At 48.7% G+C, this 23796-nt stretch overlaps 1 protein-coding gene and 1 non-coding gene across 5 annotated transcripts in view; one reads left to right on the forward strand and one right to left on the reverse strand.

Annotated features, from left to right (window-relative positions):
* Positions 1–23796, forward strand: part of NTPCR (nucleoside-triphosphatase, cancer-related) — a 473959-nt gene that overhangs the window by 301419 nt on the left and 148744 nt on the right. The window lies entirely within an intron of this gene.
* On the reverse strand, positions 9433–9503 carry TRNAG-GCC. Its single transcript has one exon. It is a non-coding gene; the product is annotated as a tRNA-Gly (tRNA).

Below are 23796 nucleotides of genomic sequence, written 5' to 3' on the forward strand. Positions count from 1 at the left end.
AATTTAGATGACCCAGTTAGTGGAGCTGCAAAGATGAGTTCACAAGCATGTGACTGAGTCTCGCATCTCCTATCTCTCTCCATAGATTCATAGATGTTTACTAGGCTAACGGCCACAAGGTCCTTTTAAGCCTAGCCATGCATCCCAAATCTCTGACAAGTTCTGATACCCTTGACAAGTGTAAGCATGGGCCTGGGAGATGAACCATTTACAGGTTACCTGTGTCCATTAGAGACATCTTTTTGCAGTTTTCCCTTTTACCCCACCTATCATTAACATGCCATGGGCTCAAGCTCAATGCCAAGAAATGTATAGATGTTATGTGATCCTATCTCGCCTACATTCTGTACTGATGGGCTCGGAGCTGATCCTTCGGCTCCGACTCAGCACGCTTATGCTATAGAGTGAGGCCTCTAATTGGCTGAGCTATCTTTATCCCAGGATGCACCACCACCAATTCCCCAGATCTCGTTTGCCGCTATCAAGCTTAGACGTGGTCTCAACTTGGCTGGGCTAAGTACTATTTATTTAGGCTTTTTCCTATCACAAATTTCCTTACTTTGAACCCAAAAGCTGTTTTAACAGCTATTGTTGTGATATTAGTGTGATTGGTTAATTTTGGTTGAGAAATTCGTGATTTTTTTAGTCAGGGAAGGTTTCCCGTTTTAGTTAGAGGGGCCTTCCCCTGTTGCTTTGCTATTAGTGTCTCTTTCTTGGGTCAAGTACCCGTTTAAGTTAGAGGGTCTTGACTCTCTTTCTCTTTCTTTTTTCACTGTGTGTTTTACTGTTTAGTGTTTAAAAAAAAAAAAAAAAAAAAACTTGTTAAACTTAAACTTTACCTTTGACCAAGTTGGTGTTTTTTTCTAGCTTAAATAGGTTCTGTGACCTGAAGCAGTTATGTCTAAAGAACCCAAACCCTCCGGGTTTAAGAAATGCACGAGGTGTGGTTTTAAAATGTCCATAACGGAAGACCACTCCTCGTGCGTCTATTGCTTAGGTGCCAAGCACCTACAAGAATCGTGTAGTGTGTGCCACGCGTTCTCATCAAGAGTCCTCCAGGAGAGGAAGAACAAATTAATCCTCAAGGGATTAATCAAGCCTTCCTTCGAGGAGGCTTTATCTTCCTCTCCGTCTCCTTCTAAAAAGAAGAAAGCGTTGGCTCCGACCAGTCTGTCGGAACCGACCGCTAAAAAATCTAAGCAGACTTCTCCATCGGCTCCACGGACTTTGGAGCCGAGGGCGGAACGGTCTGCCTCGATGCCTCCAGCCTCAACCCCTCTGGTTTCGGAGCCGAGGTCTGGGGCATCGAGAGGCGGGTCACCCTCATCGGCTCCACTGATATTGGAGCCGATAAGGGTTACCGGCTCAGACTCTTCCTCCTCGGAGCCGAAGTCCTTATCGGCACCGAGGGAAATTTCTTTGAGATCTTCTTCGGAGCCGATAGTTGTTGAGTCCATTCGGAGCCGGTCCCCGAGCCCTTCGGAGCCGATGGAGAAATCGGTTCGGGCCCGATCGGTATCCTCTAGATCATCCAAGATGTCCGATTCGGACATCGACAGGGTGCTCCTTCGACTCTTCCAGTCTCTGGTGTTCCAAAAGCTTGTTTCGGCTCCAACCCATTCGGCTTCGGAGCCGATGGTCCCTCCTGCTGTGATTCCTCCTCCAACAGCTTCGGCACCGTTGGAGCCAGTGCTGGTGGAACCTGTGGAGGTCTTAGGGTCGGGCCCGACCCTTGCTCCAACTCCGGCTCTTGGGTCGGAGTTCAGTACACGGACTTCCTCCTTCGGCCCTGGGGGGGAGGCTTCGGGATTGATGCTTTCGGTCCCAAGTCTTCCTCTTGGTGTGTCGGTGGCGGGAGTGCCGTCCACTGTCGTGGCTACGGAGGTGGGACCCTCCCAGGATTCTGGTGGTCCCGCCTTCAGGGCTATGAGGAGTGCATTAGCCAAATCTTCCTTGGCTACCTCCACGGTTTCCCCAGCTCCTTCCCTGCATACGGAAACTGGGTCATTGGCAGTCCCCCTGTACTTAGACAGCGGAGCCCCGGGGCCTCAGGTTACCCCCGCTGGGGTTTCTCCCCCCCTGGAGGTCCTTCTGAAGCCTCTTCGGAAGAACCCCCCAGGAAAAGATCGTGCAAGAGGAAGCACGTTGACTCCCCTGATGAGTCTCTGACATCTGACACTGACCTCGATGATGCAGAGGGGTCCCCGAAGTCGTCCTCGGATGATGTCTCCTTTGCAGACATCCTTGAAGCCCTAAAACAACGAGGCGGCTGGCAGTCCAAACCTCCCTCTGCTGATGAGTCGGTGTTCCTGAAGGCCTTTGGGGCTCAGCCCTCCGCCTCCTGGGTGTCTCCGCCCTTCGATGAGCTCTTGGATTTGATCTGTCGAAGGGCGTGGGAACACCCAGACTCTGTGGAACCGGTGCCTGCTCGTCCGAATAAGTTCCTCTCGGCGCCCCCGGAAAAAGAATTTCTAACTAAAGGTGTGGCTGTAGATGCTTTGGTGGTGGCATCTGCTACCCAGCAAGATGTAGCAGAGGCTTCGACGTCCGTCCATCCTCCTAATAAGGAGTCTAGGAGCATGGATCGGTATGGAAAGCGCACTCTTAGTTCAGCGGCCTTTACACTGAGGTCCTTGAACTACCTTACGCACTTTACCAGATTTCAGAGGGATCTGATTAAGGAGCTATCCGATACCCTCTTGGGTAACCTGCCTGAGGAGCTGGCCCAGACGGTTGGCTCTCAGCTGGCTACAATGTCGTCCATTTCGAACTCGTCCATGAGGCTCATTTCTTATGTGGCCGAAGGAGCGAGTAGAGCGGCGGGTACAGGCATTGCTCTATGGAGACAAGCCTGGCTCCGCCTGTGTCATTTCGCGGAGGCCTTTAAGTCTTCCTTTGCCGACCCTTTGATGGGTCCTCCTGTTTGGACCCAAGGTAAAGGACACACTAACCCGCTGTGAACAGGAGGGTAAGACTCTGACTGCCGTAGGGGCACGATTTTCCACTCCCTTTCGGCCTTATCCCAAGGCTAAAAGAGGAGGGAAAATGTGGTTCCGTAGATCTCAGAAGCCTTACCCCTCTCAGCAGGAGGATTCCCCTTCCAGAGGCAGAGGGGGAAATTCTTCCGGAAGACGCCGTCCCAGAGGCGGCAGAGGCCCTCGCAACACTGGAGACCGCGAGTCCTTTCGTGGCTCTTCAGCCTTCCATAGTCCCTGAGGGATTGCCCGGCTGTGCAGCTCCGGAGCCAGTCGGGGGTCTTTTCTCGAAGCACCTAAAGGCCTGGGAAGGTATCACTCAGGACCGATGGGTGCTTCGAATTATCGCCGGAGGTTACTCCATCCCATTCTCTCACCCCCCCCCCCTCAGTCCAAAAAAATCCCGGACCCGCCACCCAGTCAACGGGACATCGCAGCCTCAGAGGTTTCAAAGCTGCTGCAAAAAGGAGTCATCCAACCAGTCCCCGCAGACCAGATCGGATTAGGGACTTACTCAAGATTCTTTTTGGTGCCAAAAAAGACCGGGGACTTGTGGCCCATCTTGGACCTCAGCATCCTAAACCGTTCAGTCAGAAAGTCCAAGTTCCGAATGGTCACCCTACAAACCATTCTCCCATTGCTGGAGAAGGGTGTTTGGATGTGCTCCATAGATCTCAAGGACGCTTATTACCATATCATGGTACATCAAGCGTCCAGGAGACATCTGCGCTTCAGCCTAGGAGGCAGTCATTTTCAGTTCCGTGCTCTGCCCTTTGGTCTCACCACAGCCCCCAGGGTGTTCACCAAATGTTTGGCGGTCGTGACTGCTCACCTGAGAAGTCTAGGATTCCAAGTGTTTCCGTATCTAGACGACTGGCTCCTTTCTGCCACCTCCAAGCATCTACTATTGCGGAGCCTACAAGCCACTATATCACTGGGCAATTCCCTTGGAGTCACCTTCAATTGGCTAAAGTCTGTGTTGCGGCCATCTCAACGGATAAGATTCATAGGGGTAGAGATAGACTCAAACCGAATGCGGGTCTATCTACCCACAGACAGGATACTAACCATACAGGCTCAAGTTCGAGCCTTACTTTCCAGATCCAAAGCCCCAGCCAGAATGGTCCTGCAGCTATTAGGATCCATGTCCGCCACGGTTCTTCTAGTTCCCCTGGCAAGGTTGCACATGAGAATTCTTCAGTGGCTTCTTTCAGCTCAGTGGTCCTTTCAGGAACTCCCTCTCAGCCACCCCATATGGATCACGGAATCTTGCAAACGGGACCTTCGCTGGTGGCTAGTGCCCTCCAACTTGGATCAGGGACGACCCTTTGTACTACCCCCTCCGGAGGCCATTTTGACCACGGACGCCTCCCAGACGGGGTGGGGGGGGCATTCCCTGGGCAGGTCAGTCCAAGGCAAATGGCACTCGGAAGAGACTTTGCTTCATATCAACATCTTAGAAATGAGGGCAGTGCTTCTGTCCCTTCAAGCCCTTCACGATTATCTTCCTCAGGGCGTAATTGCTGTTCACTCAGACAACATGTCAGTTGTCTGGTACCTGAACAAACAGGGAGGGACCAGATCCTATCCTCTTTGCAGAGAAGCCATGAGAGTTTGGGAATGGGCAGTCTCGACCAAACGTTTCCTAGTGGCTACTCACATACCGGGCAAGTCCAATGTGATAGCCGACAGGTTGAGCCGAACCATCCTCTCTCCTCACGAATGGTCACTGAATGTAGCAGTGGCAAGTCAGATTTTCAGCAAATGGGGAGTTCCGTGTTGCGATCTCTTCGCAACTCCCCTGAATGCAAAGTGCAAAGAGTTCTTCTCCCTAACCCCGGCTCCGGGGAAGAGCCCCATGGACGCATTAGTCCACCTTTGGCCCACCGGCTTGCTTTATGCCTTCCCTCCAGTTCCTCTCCTTCCCAGGGTGATTCAAAAGGCTTCTCTCTTGGGGAGCAAAATGATCTTAATTGCCCCTTACTGGCCTCGTCAAGTGTGGTTCCCCTATCTTCGGAGACATGCTCTGGAAGGTCCATGGTTCCTGGATCAGATCCCAGACCTACTTGTTCACCAGTCGGGACTATTCCACCAGTCCCTACACACCTTAAAATTGATGGCTTGGCTCCTCCTCTTCTGACAATAGTCAGGAGTCATACATTGGATCCAGATGTTGTGCACATATTATCTTCGGCCCATAAGTCTGCTACAAAGAAACTGTATTCCAGCAAATGGAAAAGATTTGCTATTTGGGCTCAACTCCGGGGCCTGGACCCCATTTCTATTCCCGTTGCAGAGGTACTAAAATTTTTGACTTCTCTTTTCAATCAAGGATCTTCAGTTTCTACCATCAAGGTACAATTGGCAGCAATCTCTAATTTTCATGAATCCATAGACCCACCTTTAATGAGCAACGGATTGTGTAAAACCTTCTTGAAAGGTGCTGCTCTACTAAGACCTCCGATTTCTCATCCTGCACCTCCATGGGATCTCGATATAGTGTTACGTGCCTTGACTACTTTCCCCTTTGAACCGGCAGCTACATGTGATATAAAGTTCCTATCATGGAAGACAGCTTTTCTCGTGGCGATTACTTCTGCCAGAAGAGTTTCAGAGCTTCAAGCTTTGTCTGTAAAACCCCCGTACTTGTTTTTTCACAAAGACAGAGTATCCCTCAGGCCAAATCCTTCCTTTGTCCCTAAAATTTGTTCTAGTTTCTGCTTACAACAATCGTTAGAGCTTCCAGTTTTTTTCCCAAAATACTCTAACAAAGCGGAGTTCATTTTCCACACACTAGATGTCCACAGACAGTTGCGTTTTTATCTAGACAGGACCAAACAAACAAGGAAAACAGATCAGTTGTTTATTTCCTTTGCAGATAACAAATTGGGCAAAGCCGTCACAAAAGTCACTATTGCCAAATGGATCAGGGACTGTATTACTCAAGCTTATTTTTATTCTAACAAAGAGCTTACCACCTCTGTCAAGGCTCATTCTACAAGGGCTATGGCTACATCGATAGCATTTCATTCTAAGCTTGCTATTAGTGACATTTGTGCTGCGGCTACATGGTCTTCCCCGCACACCTTCATTTCCCACTACAAATTAGATGTGGCATCTAGAGGACGAGCTTCATTTGGTTCCACAGTGCTCAGGAGTGTTTTCCAATGAGCCACCCGGGATTTAGGTGCTAGGGACGCTGTCCCATCAGTACAGAATGTAGGCGAGATAGGATCACATAACATCTTTTAGTTATGTACTCACCATAACTTTAGATGTTTGGGATCCATCTTGCCTACATTCCTAATAACCCACCCTCCTTCCCCCTTCCTTGGAGATCAGAGGATATCAGACGGTCCGAATCCTGTTGTTTCATCTTGAAACATCTAACAATGTTATATAATCAAGTTGTGCTTGTGTGCATGAATGCGGACAAACAAGATCTGGGGAATTGGTGGTGGTGCATCCTGGGATAAAGATAGCTCAGCCAATTAGAGGCCTCGCTCTATAGCATAAGCGTGCCGAGTCGGAGCCGAGGGATCGGCTCCGAGCCCATCAGTACAGAATGTAGGCGAGATGGATCCCAAACATCTAAAGTTATGGTGAGTACATAACTAAAAGTTAGCCCCTTTGGGAAAATAACATGTACCCGTGAATTATCACATAGGTGGCAGTACACTAAACACCAAAAGTGTGATAAGGGACTTAGGGACACAGGTGGACAGTGGTCTCACCTTCAATAAACACATCGCCACAACAGTCAGGAAGTCCTTCTATGTGGCACACCTCATCACTAAGGGCTTTTCATCCAGAAAAAAGGAGGTCATTGTCCCATTGTACTCATTCCTCATTGGACCCATTATAGAATACAACTCCCCATTTGGTATGTACCTCTCAAGACATCTGCAGCAACTGGAAAGGCCGCAGAAATACCTCACTAAAAGAATCACAGGTCTAAAGCAGATGCCCTATGCTGACCGCCTTAAAAAACTCCAGCTATACTCTGTCGCATATCATCTACTCTGAGGCAATCTCTGCTTAACATACAAGGCCATGTCAAACCCAGAGCTGTTGGACATGCTGCACTTAAAGAAATCCCAATCCCTCAGAGCCACACGCTCCAGGGATCTAAACCTTGTCATCGCAATAAACAAAACATGCTGGAGCGATAGGTTCCTGACCCAGAGACTCCCCACACTCTGGAATAGATTGCCCATACATGTCAAGCAGACCACCTCTTTGGCCCTCTTCAAAAGGAACCTTAATGATTGGATGGGAAAAATGAAATTCACCCTGGGGATCACGTCAGTCACCCTGCTAGACAGGGTCCAGGGAAGTAAATGGTGTGGGAAGAAATAGCCAGGGAATTGTTATGGCTAGGTTTGTATAGGTCCTAGGGCCGATAGCCTAGTACCAACCTATGAACTACAACCAAATGCATCTCCCTCTTTCTCTCTGCCACTACTCCCTTCTTCTTCAACTCCAAATAAACTAGTTCTTGAGACAAAATTAATTATATCCATACAATTCTTACCAAATTACCTCTACCTTGCTGCATAACAAACCCATATGTAAATGACGAACACCCAGGCTTCTACAGGTTCATCAATTTTATCATCATCTCCCATCTCATTCCTCCTCAAACTTTCTGGGAGGATACAAAAGCATTGCACAATTTGTATGATGTATCTCACACAGGGGTCACTGCCCTTCACTTTATAGCAGCTACCGCCTCCCAAAACACCTCAACAAGCCCTGGAGATTCCATAGCCCAGCTTTAGTACAGCCTGTCCATGCTGCACTACTTCTCTTTCTCTACCTTATCTTTGTAAATGCTATCAGTTCTTCCCAAGTCAGCTTCCCAGTTCACTTTTGCATCTAGTCTTACATTGCACATACTCTTGCTGTTTGTACAGCACCTTCCTCTACACTGTACTATAAAATGCCAAGTATATTATATTTTTTCCTGCCTTTGTGAGCTGGTAAAATTTAGTCTTGCATTTAGCTCAGAGGATTAAGACTATGTTTTTTCAGACTGCTTCTTGTAGCCCAGCCTCAGTTTGCTTACTGTGTGACTGAAAGCAAGACACTTACATAGCTGGAGCAATGACCTAGACACTTTAGTGGTCTTCATAGGCCCGGCATCTACCTGCATATGTCTGTGTGAGTATATAATATATAGGTTCACACACACACACACACACACACACACACACACACACACACACACACACACACTCCAGTCATTCTGAGGCAAACCCACCCATTCACACATAACTGCAAACTATATTAACTCTCCAGCCTTCCATAATACCCCAGAAATGTCATGCTATCCACTTATCCAGACATTGTTTGTTAATCACCATCTCCACTTCATAGCCCCTTTGGCCCTGTACTCCTTACTCTGCCAAGTCATATCAAACCTTTTCAGCCACACTGCTACCTTTTAATTTACCCCATGTAAAAAAGAACTTTCCCCTTTACTCAAACACCCTCTCATGTTGACCCCCCTCTCAACTATCTTCTAGACTGACCTTCTGCATCATTCTTAAATTCAGCATACCCTATTCCCCAGCCCTCCTTGCGGAGTCCCGAAACATGGGGAAAAAAAAGACTGAAAGTAGGGTAATACCCTTTGCACCAATCCTCCTTTGACTGGAAAACCTTCTCCCCTCTCATATTCATTATCATCTCAGTAAGCCTTAACAGTCTTTAAAAACTTCCATGCCTACATACATGCATACTGTCTCCTTCAGGTCTATATCCTATAAGCAAATAGCACAAATTGTAAACGCTCATAATATCAAACGTTCCGGATCTCAAAGTGCTTTTTCTGAGGTTGCAGTACAGTGAAGAATGGGATATTTGCCCTTTCCTCACTGTAGTGCGATCTCGGAGTTAGAATATATATTTAGCGGGGGGGGGGGTGTTCGAGGTCCGGTGCATTCGATATTATGAGCGTTCACAATTTGTGTGATTCGCTCATATGATATAGGCCCTGTGCTTCCACCTTGCCCACTGTGTTGCACCCCGTCCTTCACAGATGCCTCTACTCTGCTTGTCTCCATTTCTGACTGCCTGCCCTTTAAAAGTGCCACCTGCTTTTGTCGCTTCTCACCATCTTCCGTGACCTGTCAGCCACCTGTCACTCTCTCAAATTTGAGTGAAGTGAACATTTTCTCATTTCCTTGCACTGTTGCTTCTTTCATGCTTTTTCTTACTCATTGTCTGTCTTTATTTATTTATTTATTTATTTATCTTTTGTTAACTGAGTTAGTCCAACTGGGCCACATGACCCGTTTTCAGTGGAGACCCAAGGAGAAAAGTGCCACAAAACAAATACAAAATTATAATCGATACAACAAATATTAACAGTACACAATAATGGACATACATGCAGAATACAAATGTACTAATGCAGTAGATAATCATAGGGCATGAAGAATAAAAACAGCTATGCATTGGCCAGGAATCGAACCTGGGCATCCAGAGTGGCAGGCGAGAATTCTACCACTGAACCACCAATGCTTTGCTATGCAACTCATTCTATCCTGTCTTACGCACTTATTTTCATATCTCCAGATGTTATGTGATCCTATCTCGCCTACATTCAATACTGATGGGCTCGGAGCCGATCCCTCGGCTCCGACTCGGCACGCTATGCTATAGAGCGAGGCCTCTTATTGGCTGAGCTATTTCTTATCCCAGGATGCACCACCACTAATCCCCCAGATCTCGTTTGCCGCTTACTAAGCTTAGACGTGGTCTCAACTTGGCTGGGCTAAGTACTACCTTATTTAGACTTTTCCTGTCAGGAATTTGCTTGTTTTGAACCCAAAAGCTGTTTTAACAGCTATTGTTGTGATACGAGTGTGTTTTGCATAGTTTTTATTGAGGAATTTGTGTTTTTTTCGTCAGGGAAGGTTTCCCGTTTTAGTTAGAGGGGCCTTCCCCTTTTCCTATTGCTATTCTAGCGTTTGTTTGTGGGTCAAGTACCCGTTTAACTTAGAGGGTCTTGACCCTCTCTTTCTGTGTTTTAGTTTAACGGTACTTAAAAAAAAAAAAAAAAACTTGGTATTTCTTTCAAATTTTAGACTGCTAGTTTATACGCAGACATGTCAAAAGAACATAGACCCTCCAGGTTTAAAAAGTGCGCGAGGTGTGGTTATAAGATGTCCATAACGGACGACCACTCCTCGTGCGTTTATTGCTTAGGCGCCAAGCACCTACAAGAGTCATGTAGCGTGTGTCACGCCTTTTCATCAAGAGTCCTCCAGGAGAGGAAGAACAAATTAATCCTAAAAGGTTTGATTAAGCCTTCCTTCGAGGAGGCTTTATCTTCATCTTCCTCTCCTTCAAAAAAGAAAAAAGCGTCGGCTCCGACCAGTCTGTCGGAACTGACTGCCAAAAAACCTAGGCAGGCTTCTCCATCGGCTCCACGGACTTCGGAGCCGAGGACGGAACGGTCTGCCTCGATGCCTCCAGTCTCGACCCCTCTGGTTTCGGAGCCGAGGGCTGGGTCATCGAGAGGCGGGTCACCTTCATCGGCTCCACTGATATTGGAGCCGATGAAGGTTGCCGGCTCAGACTCTTCCACTTTGGCGCCGAAGTCCTCATCGGCACCGAGGGAAATTGCCCTGAGATCTCCCTCGGAACCGATAATTATTGAATCCATTCGGAGCCGGTCCCCTAGTCCTGTGGAGCCGATGGAGAAATCGATTCGGACCCGATCGGTATCGTCCAAATCCTCCAAGATGTCTGATTCGGACATCGACAGGGTGCTCCTAAGACTCTTCCAGTCTCCGGTGTTCCAAAAGCTAGTTTCGGCTCCAGCCCATTCGGCTTCGGAGCCGATGGTCCACCTTCCTACTATGGTTCCTCCTCCAACAGCCTCGGCACCGTTGGAGCCAGTGCTGGTGGAACCGGTGGAGGTTTTAGGGTCGGGCCCGACCCTTACTCCAACTCCGGCTCTTGAGTCGGAGTTCGGTACGCGGACTTCTTCCGTCGGCCCCGGGGGGGATGCTTCGGGATTGATGTTTTCGGTCCCAACTCTTCCTCTCGGTGCGTCGGCTGCGGGAGTGCCGTCTACCGTCGTGACCATGGAGGTGGGACCCTCCCGGGATTCTGGTGGTCCCACCTTCAGGGCTATGAGGAGTGCGTTAGCCAAATCATCTTTGGCTACCTCCACAGTCTCCCCAGCTCCTTCCCTGCATACCGAGACTGGGTCTTTGGCAGTCCCCCTGTCCTTAGACAGCGGAGCCCCGGGGCCTGAGGTTACCCCCACTGGGGTTTCCCCCCCTCCTGGAGGTCCTTCTGAAGCTTCTTCGGAAGAACCCCCCAGGAAAAGATTGTGCAAGAGGAAGCACATTGACTCCCCTGATGAGTCTCTTACATCAGACACTGATCTCGATGATGCAGATGTGTCCCCTAAGTCGTCCTCGGATGATGTCTCCTTTGCAGACATCCTGGAAGCCCTTAAACAGCGAGGCGGCTGACAGTCCAAACCCCCTTCTGCTGATGAGTCGGTGTTCCTTAAGGCCTTTGGGGCTCAGCCCTCCACCTCCTGGGTGTCTCCGCCCTTCGACGAGCTCTTGGATTTGATCTGTCGAGGGCGTGGGAACACCCAGACTCTGTGGAACCGGTGCCTGCTCGTCCTAATAAATTTCTCTCGGCACCCCCTGAAAAAGAGTTTCTAACTAAAGGTGTGGCTGTAGATGCTTTGGTGGTGGCATCTGCTACCCAGAAAGATGTAGCAGAGGCTTCGACGTCCGTCCATCCTCCTAATAAGGAGTCTAGGAGCATGGATCGGTACGGAAAGCGCACCCTAAGTTCAGCGGCCTTTACATTAAGGTCCTTGAACTACCTTACGCACTTTACCAGATTTCAGAGGGATCTGATTAAAGAGCTTTCCGATACCCTCTTGGGTAACCTGCCTGAGGAGTTGGCCCAGATGGTTGGCTCTCAGCTGGCTACATTATCGTCCATTTCAAACTCGTCCATGAGGCTCATTTCTTATGCGGCCGAAGGGGCGAGTAAACGGCAGTACAGGCATTGCTCTCGGAGACAAGCCTGGCTACGCCTGTGTCATTCGCGGAGGCCTTTAAGTCTTCCTTTGCCGACGCCTTTGATGGGTCCTCCTGTTTGGACCCAAGGTAAAGGACACACTGACCGCTGCGAACAGGAGGTAAGACTCTGACTGCCGTGGGGCACGATTTTCCACTCCCTTCGGCCTTATCCCAAGGCTAAAGAGGAGGGAAAATGTGGTTCCGTAGATCTCAGAAGCCTTACCCTCTCAGCAGGATGATCCCCTTCCAGAGGCAGGAGGGGAAATTCTTCGAAGACGCCGTCCCAGAGGCGGCAGAGGCCCTCGCAACACTGGAGACTGCGAGTCCTTTCGTGGCTCTTCAGCCTTTCACAGTCCCTGAGGGATTGCCCGACTGTGCAGCTCCGGAGCCAGTCGGGGGTCGTTTTTCGAGGCACCTAGAAGCCTGGGAAGGTATCACTCAGGACCGATGGGTGCTTCGAATTATCACCGGAGGTTACTCCATCCCTTTCTTTCACTCTCCACCTCAGTCCAAAAAAATCCCGGACCCGCCACCCAGTCAGCGGGAAACTGCAGCCTCAGAAGTTTCAAAGCTGCTGCAAAAAGGAGTCATCCAACCGGTCCTCGCAGACCAGATCGGATTAGGGACTTACTCAAGATTCTTTTTGGTGCCAAAAAAGACCGGGGACTTGAGACCCATTTTAGATCTCAGCATTTTAAACCGTTCAGTCAAAAAGTCCAAGTTCCGAATGGTCACCCTACAAGCCATTCTCCCATTGCTGGAGAAAGGTGTTTGGATGTGCTCCATAGATCTCAAGGATGCTTATTACCATATCATGGTACATCAAGCGTCCAGGAGACCTCTGCGCTTCAGCCTAGGAGGCAGTCATTTTCAGTTCCGCACGCTGCCCTTTGGTCTCACCACAGCCCCCAGGGTGTTCAACAAATGTTTGGCGGTCGTGACTGCTCACCTGAGAAGTCTAGGATTCCAGGTGTTTCCGTATCTAGACGACTGGCTCCTAACTGCCACCTCCGAGCATCTACTATTACGGAGCCTACAAGCCATGATTTCCCTGGGCAATTCCCTTGGAATCACTTTCAATTGGCCAAAGTCTGTATTGCTGCCATCTCAACGCATAAGATTCATAGGAGTAGAGATAGATTCAAACCAAATGTGGGTCTATCTACCTGCAGACAGAATACAAACCATTCAGGCTCAAGTTTGAGCCTTACTTCCCAGATCCAAAGCCCCAGCCAGAATGGTCCTGCAGCTACTGGGTTCCATGTCCGCCACGGTTCTTCTAGTTCCCCTGGCAAGGTTGCACATGAGAATTCTCCAGTGGCTTCTTTCAGCTCAGTGGTCCTTTCAGGAACTCCCTCTCAGTCACCTCATATGGATCACGGAAACCTGCAAACGGGACCTTTGCTGGTGGCTAGTGCCCTCCAACTTGGATCAGGGACGACCCTTTGTTCCACCTCCTCCTGCGGCCACTTTGACCACGGACGCCTCCCAGATGGGGTGGGGGGGCATTCCCTGGGCAGGTCAGTCCAAGGCAAATGGCACCCAGAAGAGACCCTACTTCATATCAACATCCTAGAAATGAGGGCAGTGCTTCTGTCCCTTCAAGCCCTTCACAATTACCTCCCTCAGGGCGTAATTGCCGTTCACTCAGACAACATGTCAGTTGTCTGGTACCTGAACAAACAGGGAGGTACCAGATCCTATCCTCTTTGCAGAGAGGCCATGAGAGTTTGGGAATGGGCAGTGTCGACCAAACGCTTTCTAGTGGCTACTCATATCCCGGGCAAGTCCAATGTGATAGCCGACAGACTGAGCAGAACCATCCTGTCTCCTCACGAATGGTCTCTGAACATTACAGTTGCAAATCAGATATTCAGCAAATGGGGAGTTCCGTGTTGCGACCTCTTCGCGAATCCACTGAATGCGAAGTGCAAAAAGTTATTTTCCCTCACCCCGGCTCCGGGGAAGAGCCCCATGGACGCACTAGCCTGTCCTTGGCCCACCGGCTTGCTTTATGCCTTCCCCCCAGTTCCTCTCCTTCCCAGGGTGATCCAAAAGGCATCTCTCTTGGGGAGCAAAATGATCTTAGTCGCTCCTTACTGGCCTCGTCAAGTATGGTTCCCCTATCTTCGGAAGTATGCTCTGGAGGGTCCATGGTTCCTGGATCAGATCCCAGACCTTTTGGTTCATCAGTCGGGACTATTCCACCAGTCCCTACACACCTTAAAATTGACGGCTTGGCTCCTCCTCTTCCGACTATAGTAAGGAGTCATACATTGGATCCAGAAGTTGTACACATCTTATCTTCGGCCCACAAGTCTACTACAAAGAAATTGTATTCTAGCAAATGGAAAAGATTTGCTATTTGGGCTCAACTCCGGGGCTTGGATCCCATCACTATTCCCGTATCAGAAGTACTGAAATTTCTAACTTCTCTTTTTAATCAAGGCTCTTCAGTCTCTACCATCAAGGTTCAATTGGCAGCTATTTCCAATTTTCACGAATCTATAAACCCACCTTTAATGAGCAACAGATTGTGTAAGACCTTCTTGAAAGGTGCTGCGCTTTTAAGACCTCCGATTTCTCATCCTGCTCTTCCATGGGATCTCGATGTAGTGTTACGCGCCTTAACTTCCTTCCCCTTCGAACCGGCAGCGACATGTGATTTAAAATTTCTATCGTGGAAGACCGCCTTTCTGGTGGCAATTACTTCTGCCAGGAGGGTTTCAGAGCTTCAAGCTTTGTCCGTAAAACCTCCGTACTTGGTTTTTCACAAAGACAGAGTATCTCTCGGGCCAAATCCTTCCTTTGTCCCTAAAGTCTGTTCCAGTTTCTGCCTACAGCAATCATTAGAACTTCCAGTCTTCTTTCCGAAGTATTCTAACAAGGCGGAATTCATATTCCAGACATTGGATGTCCACAGGCAGTTGCGTTTTTATTTAGATAGGACCAAACAAACAAGGAAAGCAGATCAGTTGTTTGTATCCTTTGCAGATAATAAATTGGGCAAAGCCGTCACAAAGGTCACTATTGCCAAATGGATTAGGGACTGTATTACTCAAGCTTATTCTTATTCTAACAAAGAACTTACCACCTCTGTCAAAGCTCATTCTACAAGGGCTATGGCTACTTCGATAGCATTTCATTCTAAGCTTGCCATTAGTGACATTTGTGCTGCGGCTACATGGTCTTCCCCGCACACTTTCATTTCCCACTACAAATTGGATGTGGCATCTAGAGGACGAGCTTCATTTGGTTCCACAGTGCTCAGGAGTGTTTTCCAATGAGCCACTCAGGATTTAGGTGCTAGGGACGCTGTCCCATCAGTATTGAATGTAGGCGAGATAGGATCACATAACATCTTTTAGTTATGTACTTACCATAACTTTAGATGTTTGGGATCCATCTCGCCTACATTCCTAATAACCCACCCTCCTTCCCCCTTCCTTGGAGATAAGAGGATATCAGAAGGTCCGAATCCTGTTGTTTCATCTTGAAACATCTAACAATGTTATATAAACAATTTGTGCATGTGTGCATGAATGAGGACAAACAAGATCTGGGTGATCAGTGGTGGTGCATCCTGGGATGAGAAATAGCTCAGCCAATAAGAGGCTCGCTCTATAGCATAGCGTGCCGAGTCGGAGCCGAGGGATCGGCTCCGAGCCCATCAGTATTGAATGTAGGCGAGATGGATCCCAAACATCTAAAGTTATGGTAAGTACATAACTAAAAGTTTTGTTCTACTACTTCATTCATCATCAGATGCCTGCTTTACCTTTTCTTTCCCATTTCTAATTCCACAGGTTGTTTTCCCACTTTCCTGCTGTACAGAACCTTCCCTAGTCCATAGAAAAACAAGCAAGATCAGATGTCCCTCTTTCCATGGTATTTATTTCTTTCACCTAACCATCTCCATTATAAGCCAGTCCAACCTACCCACTTGGCTCTTATCTTTTGAAATATAAGTATTCTTTGCCCATTATTTTTTTACCCTTCACACATCCTTTAAACCCATCTTAAACATACTGTTCACCATTTCTTCCTACGTGAAATTCCCTTTACTGAGCAGTTGGATCAGCTGTAGTTTAACCACTATATTGTAATCACTGCCCACCATAGTTCTGCCACTATCGCATAGCCCTCTTAAGCACTGAAGCATATTAGCAATGCCTCTTTTTCTTCTCACTGTTGAGACCCCCACATTTTATATTTTGCAGTTAATCACCTCACTTCCTCATCTTTTCTACCAGTTTCCTTTGTTGTCACCATACCTCCCAGGATTGCAACCTCCGTCCCTTCCTTTATTCCTTGTGTTCTCCAAACCATTTTAGGCTACCTTTTCTACCTCAGTTTTGTTCGGCTAAAGTTGCTGCAGCATTACAACCTGCACCCCACCCCCCACAATTTATACACTTCCCCCATCTCCATCTTAATAGGTTAAGTGAGCCCTACTGTTGTTAAAACTCCCACCCACCTACCATATAGGCCCTCTTTTTTTGGAACCAGGCCTTCGTGGCCCTTGAGGTTCCAGAGGTTCCCACTGAGCATCCCCAGGTGGTCTGCCATTACTAGTGCTTGTCATTTGTGTAAGACAACAGCCAACCCTGCTGCACACCTACAAGAAAATGTATCACCCTTTCCTACAACCTCTGCACTGAACATTTGAGCCTTATTGCTAGTTTCTCACTCCTTCATACAGCTAGACTATCTCCAGCAGTTACATTACCAGCCTACTGATAATACAAACCAAAGTAAAACCCCTCCTACTAGGTTTTCAGTGCATTCCAACTATCCCATTAAATCACCTCCCCAAACATGTGCACTATGCTACCCTGCACCATGCATTGCTTGCTTCCCTACCCTTCGTAATTGAATTCTCAATAAAGGAAACTCTCTCACAGCCTCACCCAAACTAATCTCACTTAAAGCATACTTCAGAAACAAAAATGTACTGCAGACCCACCTGACTTGGAGCCCCCAACATTTGACTGAGTACCAAACTGAAAGTAGTAAAAAGGCTTCCCAAGTTAGTATCTCAAAGATCCTAAACAAGATGACTGTTTCAAAACAGTATCCCTAAAAGTGTACAGTGTAGGATATGGAACCAACTATTACTAAAACATTTTATATTGCACAGTTAATATGATCAGCCATAACAATTGAGCATTGCATGGGCTTTTAGCCTTCATAGAGATCAGAAACAAAGATACTCAAACTTCAGGTGGCTTCCAACCAGTGGAAGGCTAACTTTGTCTTGAATGCTAGCTTCCTCTAAGGTGTTATCCCGTGCAAGAGGTACTACATTGGAAGCCCATCTACCAGCACCGGCAATACACCCAATACAAACATATGATGTTATGTGATCCTATCTTGCCTACATTCTGTACTGATGGGCTCGGAGCCGATCCTCGGCTCCGACTCGGCACGCTATGCTATAGAGCGAAGCCTCTTATTGGCTGAGCTATTCTCTATCCCAGGATGCACCACCACTAATCCCCCAGATCTCGTTTGCCGCTTACAAGCTAGGACGTGGTCTCGAACTTGGCTGAGCTAAGTGCTGTTTTTCTTAAAGTTTTTCTGTCAGGAAATTCTTTATTCTTCACCCAAAAGCTGTTTTAACAGCTATAGTTGTGTACCAGTGTGTTTTTGGATATTTTTTGTGGTAAATTTTGTGTGATTGAACAGGGAAAGGTTTCCGTTTAAGTTAGAGGGGCCTTCCCCTATTCTTTAGTGAGTCTTCTTTTTTTTTTTAGAGAGGTCAAGTACCTGTTTAAGTTAGAGGGTTCTTGGCCCTCCTTTTTGGCGTTTTTTGTGGTTGTACTTGTTAATTTTGTGTGGCCTTTCGTTTAAAAAAAAAAAAAAAAAAAAAAAAAAGGTTTATTGTTGTTAAATCTTTACTAAGTGACAGATATTGTGCTTTTTTTCTACTAACATAGTGAGTAGTTTTCAGGCATTATGTCCAAAGAGCATAGACCCTCAGGATTTAAAAAGTGCACAAGATGCAACTATAAAATGTCCATCACCGATGATCACTCCTTATGCGTGTACTGCTTAAGCGCCAAACACCTACAGGAGTCTTGCAGCGTGTGTCACGCTTTTTCCTCTAGGGTCCTCCAAGAGAGGAAGAATAAATTGATCTTGAAAGGCCTGATTAAACCCTCCTTCGAGGAGGCCTTATCTTCCTCTTCCTCTCCAGCCAAGAAAAAGAAATCGTCAGCTCCGACCAGTCCGTCGGAACCGACAAGTAAGAAATCTAGGCAGACTTCTCAATCGGCTCCACGGACTTCGGAGCCGAGGGCGGAACGGTCTGCCTCGATGCCTCCAGTCTCGACTCCTCTGGTTTCGGAGCCGATGGCTGGGGCTTCGAGAGGCGGGTCACCTTCATCGGCTCCACTGATTTTGGAGCCGATGAGGGTTGCCGGCTCAGACTCTTCCCCTTCGGCACCGAAGCCCACCTCGGCACTGAGGGAAATTGTTTTGGAATCTCCCTCGGCACCGATACTGGTCGAGTCTATTCGGAGCCGGTCCCCCAGTCCTTCGGAGCCGATGGAGAACTCGGTTCGGACCCGGTCGGTCTCCTCCCGATCTTCCAAGATGTCAGATTCGGACATCGACAGGGTGCTCCTAAGACTGTTTCAGTCTCCTGTATTCCAGAAATTAGTTTCGGCTCCAGCCCATTCGGCTTCGGAGCCGATGGCCCACCCTGTAGTTCTGATTCCTCCTCCAACTGCCTCGGCACCGTTGGAGCCGGTGCTGGTGGAGCCGATGGAGGTTTTCGGGTCAGCCCCGACCCTTACTCCAACCCCGGCTCTCGAGTCGGTGTTCAGTACACGGACCTCCTCCGTCGGCCCTGGGGGGGACGCTTCGGGACCGATGTTTTCAGTTCCGAGCCTTCCTCTCGGTGCGTCGGCTGCGGGGGTACCGTCTACTGTTGTGGCCACGGGGGTTGGACCTTCCCAGGACTCTGGCGCTCTGGCCTTCAGGGCCATGAGGAGTGCTTTGGCCAAATCCTCTTTGGCTACCTCCACGGTCTCACCAGCACCTTCCCTACATACGGAGACTGGGTCTTTGGTAGTCCCCCTGTCCCTAGACAGCGGAGCCCCGGGGCCTGAGGTCACCCCCGGTGGGGGTTCCCCCCCTCCTGGAGGTCCCTCTGAAGCTTCTTCATAGGAACCCCCAAGGAAAAGACTATGCAAGAGGAAGCACGTCGACTCCCCCGATGAGTCTCTCACGTCGGACACTGATCTTGATGATGCGGAGGGGTCCCCTAAGTCGTCCTCAGATGATGTCTCCTTTGCAGACATCCTCGAAGCCCTCAAACAACGAGGCGGCTGGCATTCCAAACCCCCTTCCGCTGACGAGTCTGTGTTCCTCAAGGCCTTCGGGGCTCAGCCCTCCGCCTCCTGGGTGTCTCCGTCCTTCGACGAGCTCCTAGATTTGATCTGTTGAAGGGCGTGGGAACATCCAGACTCTGTGGAACCGGTGCCTGCTCGCCCAAATGAGTTCTTATCAGCACCCCCAGAGAAGGAGTTTTTGACCAAAGGTGTGGCTGTAGATGCCTTGGTGGTGGCATCTGCTACCCAACAAGATGTAGCAGAGGCTTCGACGTCCGTCCATCCTCCTAATAAGGAGTCTAGGAGCATGGATCGGTACGGGAAGCGCACCCTCAGTTCAGCGGCCTTTACCTTAAGGTCCCTGAACTATTTAACGCACTTCATTAGATTTCAGAGGGATCTGATCAAGGAGCTTTCAGATACCCTCTTGGGTAACCTACCTGAGCAGCTTGTCCAGACGGTTGGCTCTCAGTTGGCTACACTGTCATCTATATCAAACTCGTCCATGAGGCTCATTTCATATGCAGCCGAGGGGGTGAGTAGAGCAGCGGGTACGGGTGTTGCTCTACGGAGACAAGCCTGGCTCTGCCTGTGTCATTTTGCGGAAGCCTTTAAGTCTTCCTTTGCCGACGCTTCCTTTGATGGGTCCTCTTTGTTTGGACCCAAGGTAAAGGACACATTGACCCGCTGCGAGCAAGAAGGTAAGACTTTGACTGCCGTAGGGGCACGATTTTCCACTCCCTTTCGGCCTTATCCCAAGGCTAAAGAGGAGGGAAAATGTGGTTCCGTAAATCCCAGAAGTCTTATCCCTCAGCAGGACGATCCCCTTCTAGAGGCAGAGGAGGGGGAAATTTTTCTGGAAGACGCCGTCCCAGAGGCGGCAGAGGCCCCCGCAACACTGGAGACTGCGAGTCCTTTCGTGGCTCTTCAGCCTTCCACAATCCCTGAAGGATTGCCCGACTGTGCAGCTCCGGAGCCAGTCGGGGGTCATTTTTCGAGGCACCTAAAAGCCTGGGAAGGTATCACTCAGGACCGATGGGTGCTTCGAATCATCGCCGGAGGTTACGCCATCCCCTTTTCACACCCTCCACCGCTGTCCAAGAAAATCCCGGACCCGCCACCCAGTCAACGGGAAATCGCAGCCTTAGAAATCTCAAAGCTGCTTCAAAAAGGAGTCATCCAACCGGTCCCCGCAGACCAGATCGGATTAGGGACTTACTCAAGATTCTTTTTGGTGCCAAAAAAGACCGGGGACTTGAGGCCCATTTTGGATCTCAGCATCCTAAATCGATCAGTCAAAAAGTCCAAGTTCCGAATGGTCACCTTACAATCCATTCTCCCACTGCTGGAGAAAGGTGTTTGGATGTGCTCCATAGATCTCAAGGACGCCTATTACCACATCCTGGTAGATCAGGCATCCAGGAGACATTTACCCTTCAGCCTGGGAGACAGTCATTTTCAGTTCTGCGCACTGTCCTTTGGTCTCACCACAGCCCCCAGGGTGTTCACCAAATGTTTGGCGGTCGTGACTGCTCACCCGAGGAGTCTAGGATTCCAGGTGTTTCCGTATATGGACGACTGGCTCCTAACTGCCACCTCCAGGTGTCTACTATTGCAGAACCTACAAGCCACTATATCACTAGGCACTTCCCTTGGAATCACCTTCAATTGGCCAAAGTCTGTGTTGCTGCCATCTCAGCGCATAAGGTTCATCGGAGTAGAGATAGACTCAAACCGAATGCGAGTCTATCTTCCTACAGAAAGGATACAAACTATACAGGCTCAAGTCCGAACCTTGCTTCTCAGATCCAAAGCTCCAGCCAGGATGGTCCTGCAGCTATTGGGCTCTATGTTGGCCACTGTTCTACTAGTCCCCTTAGCAAGATTGCATATGAGAATTCTCCAGTGGCTCCTTTCGACACAGTGGTCCTTTCAGGATCTCCCTCTCAGTCACCTCATACAGATCACGGAAACCTGCAAACGGGACCTTCGCTGGTGGCTGGTGCCCTCCAATCTGGATCAGGGACGACCCTTTGTTCCACCTCCTCCTGTGGCCACATTGACAACGGACGCCTCCCAGATGGGGTGGCGGGGGGGGCATTACCTGGGCAGGTCAGTCCAAGGCAAATGGCATTCAGAAGAGAGCCTCCTTCATATCAACATTTTAGAAATGAGGGCGGTGTTTCTGTCTCTACAAGCCCTTCACGATTACCTCCCTCAGGGTGTAATTGCCATTCACTTCGACAACGTCAGTAGTCTGGTACCTGAACAAGCAGGGAGGGACCAGATCCTACCCCCTTTGCAGAGAGGCCATGAGAGTTTGGGAATGGGCAGTGGCGACCAGACGTTTTCTGGTGGCGACTCATATCCCTGGCAAGTCCAACGTGATAGCCGACAGACTAAGCAGAACTATTCTTTCTCCTCACGAGTGGTCTCTGAACGATGCAGTGACAACTCAGATCTTCAGCAGATGGGGAACTGCTTGTTGCGACCTCTTCGCAACCCCGCTGAACGCGAAGTGCAGAAAGTTCTTCTCTCTCACTCCAGCTCCGGGGGAGAGTCCTATGGACGCATTAGCCCATCCTTGGCCCACCGGCTTGCTATACGCATTCCCCCCAGTTCCCCTCCTTCCCAGAGTGATCCAAAAGGCGTCTCACTTGGGGAGCAAAATGATTTTAGTTGCCCCTTACTGGCCTCGTCAGGTATGGTTCCCCTATCTTCGGAAATATGCACTGGACGGTCCATGGTTCCTGGATCAGATCACGGACCTACTAATTCATCAGTCGGGATGACTCCATCAGTCACTTCACACTGTGAAGTTAACAGCTTGGCTCCTCCTCTTCCGACTATAGTCAGGAATCATACCTTAGACCCGGAAGTCATACATATCTTATCCTCGGCCCACAAGTCTGCCACTAAGAAATTGTATACTAGCAAATGGAAGAGATTTGCTATTTGGGCTCAACTCCGGGGTCTGGATCCCATCACTGTTCCGGTACCGGAAGTCCTGAAATTTCTGACTTCCCTATTCAATCAAGGTTCTTCAGTCTCTACCATCAAGGTCCAATTGGCAGCTATTTGCAATTTCCATGAATCTATGAACCCACCTTTAATGAGCAACAGATTGTGTAAAACCTTCATGAAAGGTGCTGTGCTTTTACGACCTCCGATTTCTCATCCTGCTCCTCCGTGGGATCTCGATGTGGTGTTACGTGCCTTAACCTCCTCCCCCTTCGAACCGGCAGCAACATGTGATTTGAAATTTCTTTCTTGGAAAACTGCTTTTCTAGTTGCGATTACTTCTGCCAGACGAGTTTCAGAGCTTCAAGCTCTATCTGTAAAACCACCGTACCTGGTTTTTCACAAAGATAGAGTATCCCTCAGGCCTGATCCATCTTTTGTCCCTAAAGTTTGTTCCAGTTTTTGCATGCAACAGTCATTAGAACTTCCAGTTTTCTTTCCAAAGTACTCAAACAAAGCGAAATACATCTTCCACACATTGGATGTTCATAGGCAATTGCGTTTTTTATTTAGACAGGACCCAACAAACACGAAAAACAGACCAATTGTTTGTGTCCTTTTCGGATAATAAATTGGGCAAAGTCGTCACAAAGGTCACTATTGCCAAATGGATCAGGGACTGTATTAGTCAGGCTTATTCCTCTTCTAATAAAGAGCTTACAACCTCTATCAAAGCTCATTCTACAAGAGCTATGGCTACTTCAATAGCATTCCATTCTAAGCTTGCCATTAGTGACATTTGTGCGGCGGCTACGTGGTCTTCCCCGCACACTTTCATTTCCCACTACAAATTGGATGTGGCATCTCGAGGGCGAGCTTCATTTGGTTCCACAGTGCTCAAGAGTGTTTTCCAGTGAGCCACCCAGGAATTAGGTGCTAGGGACGCTGTCCCATCAGTACAGAATGTAGGCGAGATAGGATCACATAACATCTTTTAGTTATGTACTTACCATAACTTTAGATGTTTGGGATCCATCTTGCCTACATTCCTAATACCCACCCTCCTTCCCCCTGCCTTGGAGATCAGAAGAGATTGGACAGTCCGAATTCTATTGTTTCATCTTGAAACATCTGGCAATGTTGTATAAACAGTTATGTGTGTGTGCATGAATGCGGACAAACAAGATCTGGGGGATTAGCGGTGGTGCATCCTGGGATAGAGAATAGCTCAGCCAATAAGAGGCTTCGCTCTATAGCATAGCGTGCCGAGTCGGAGCCGATAATCGGCTCTGAGCCCATCAGTACAGAATGTAGGCGAGATGGATCCCAAACATCTAAAGTTATGGTAAGTACATAACTAAAAGTTCAGGTATAAAAAACACAATCTTGAGTCGTACTGGGTGGGGCTCTACAACAGAGATCACCTCCAAAATTCATTTACACTCACCTCTAAACCTC

Source organism: Protopterus annectens, chromosome 1.part1, assembly GCF_019279795.1.
Source record: "Protopterus annectens isolate FY-2018-M chromosome 1.part1, PAN1.0, whole genome shotgun sequence".
Lineage (NCBI taxonomy): Eukaryota > Metazoa > Chordata > Ceratodontiformes > Protopteridae > Protopterus > Protopterus annectens.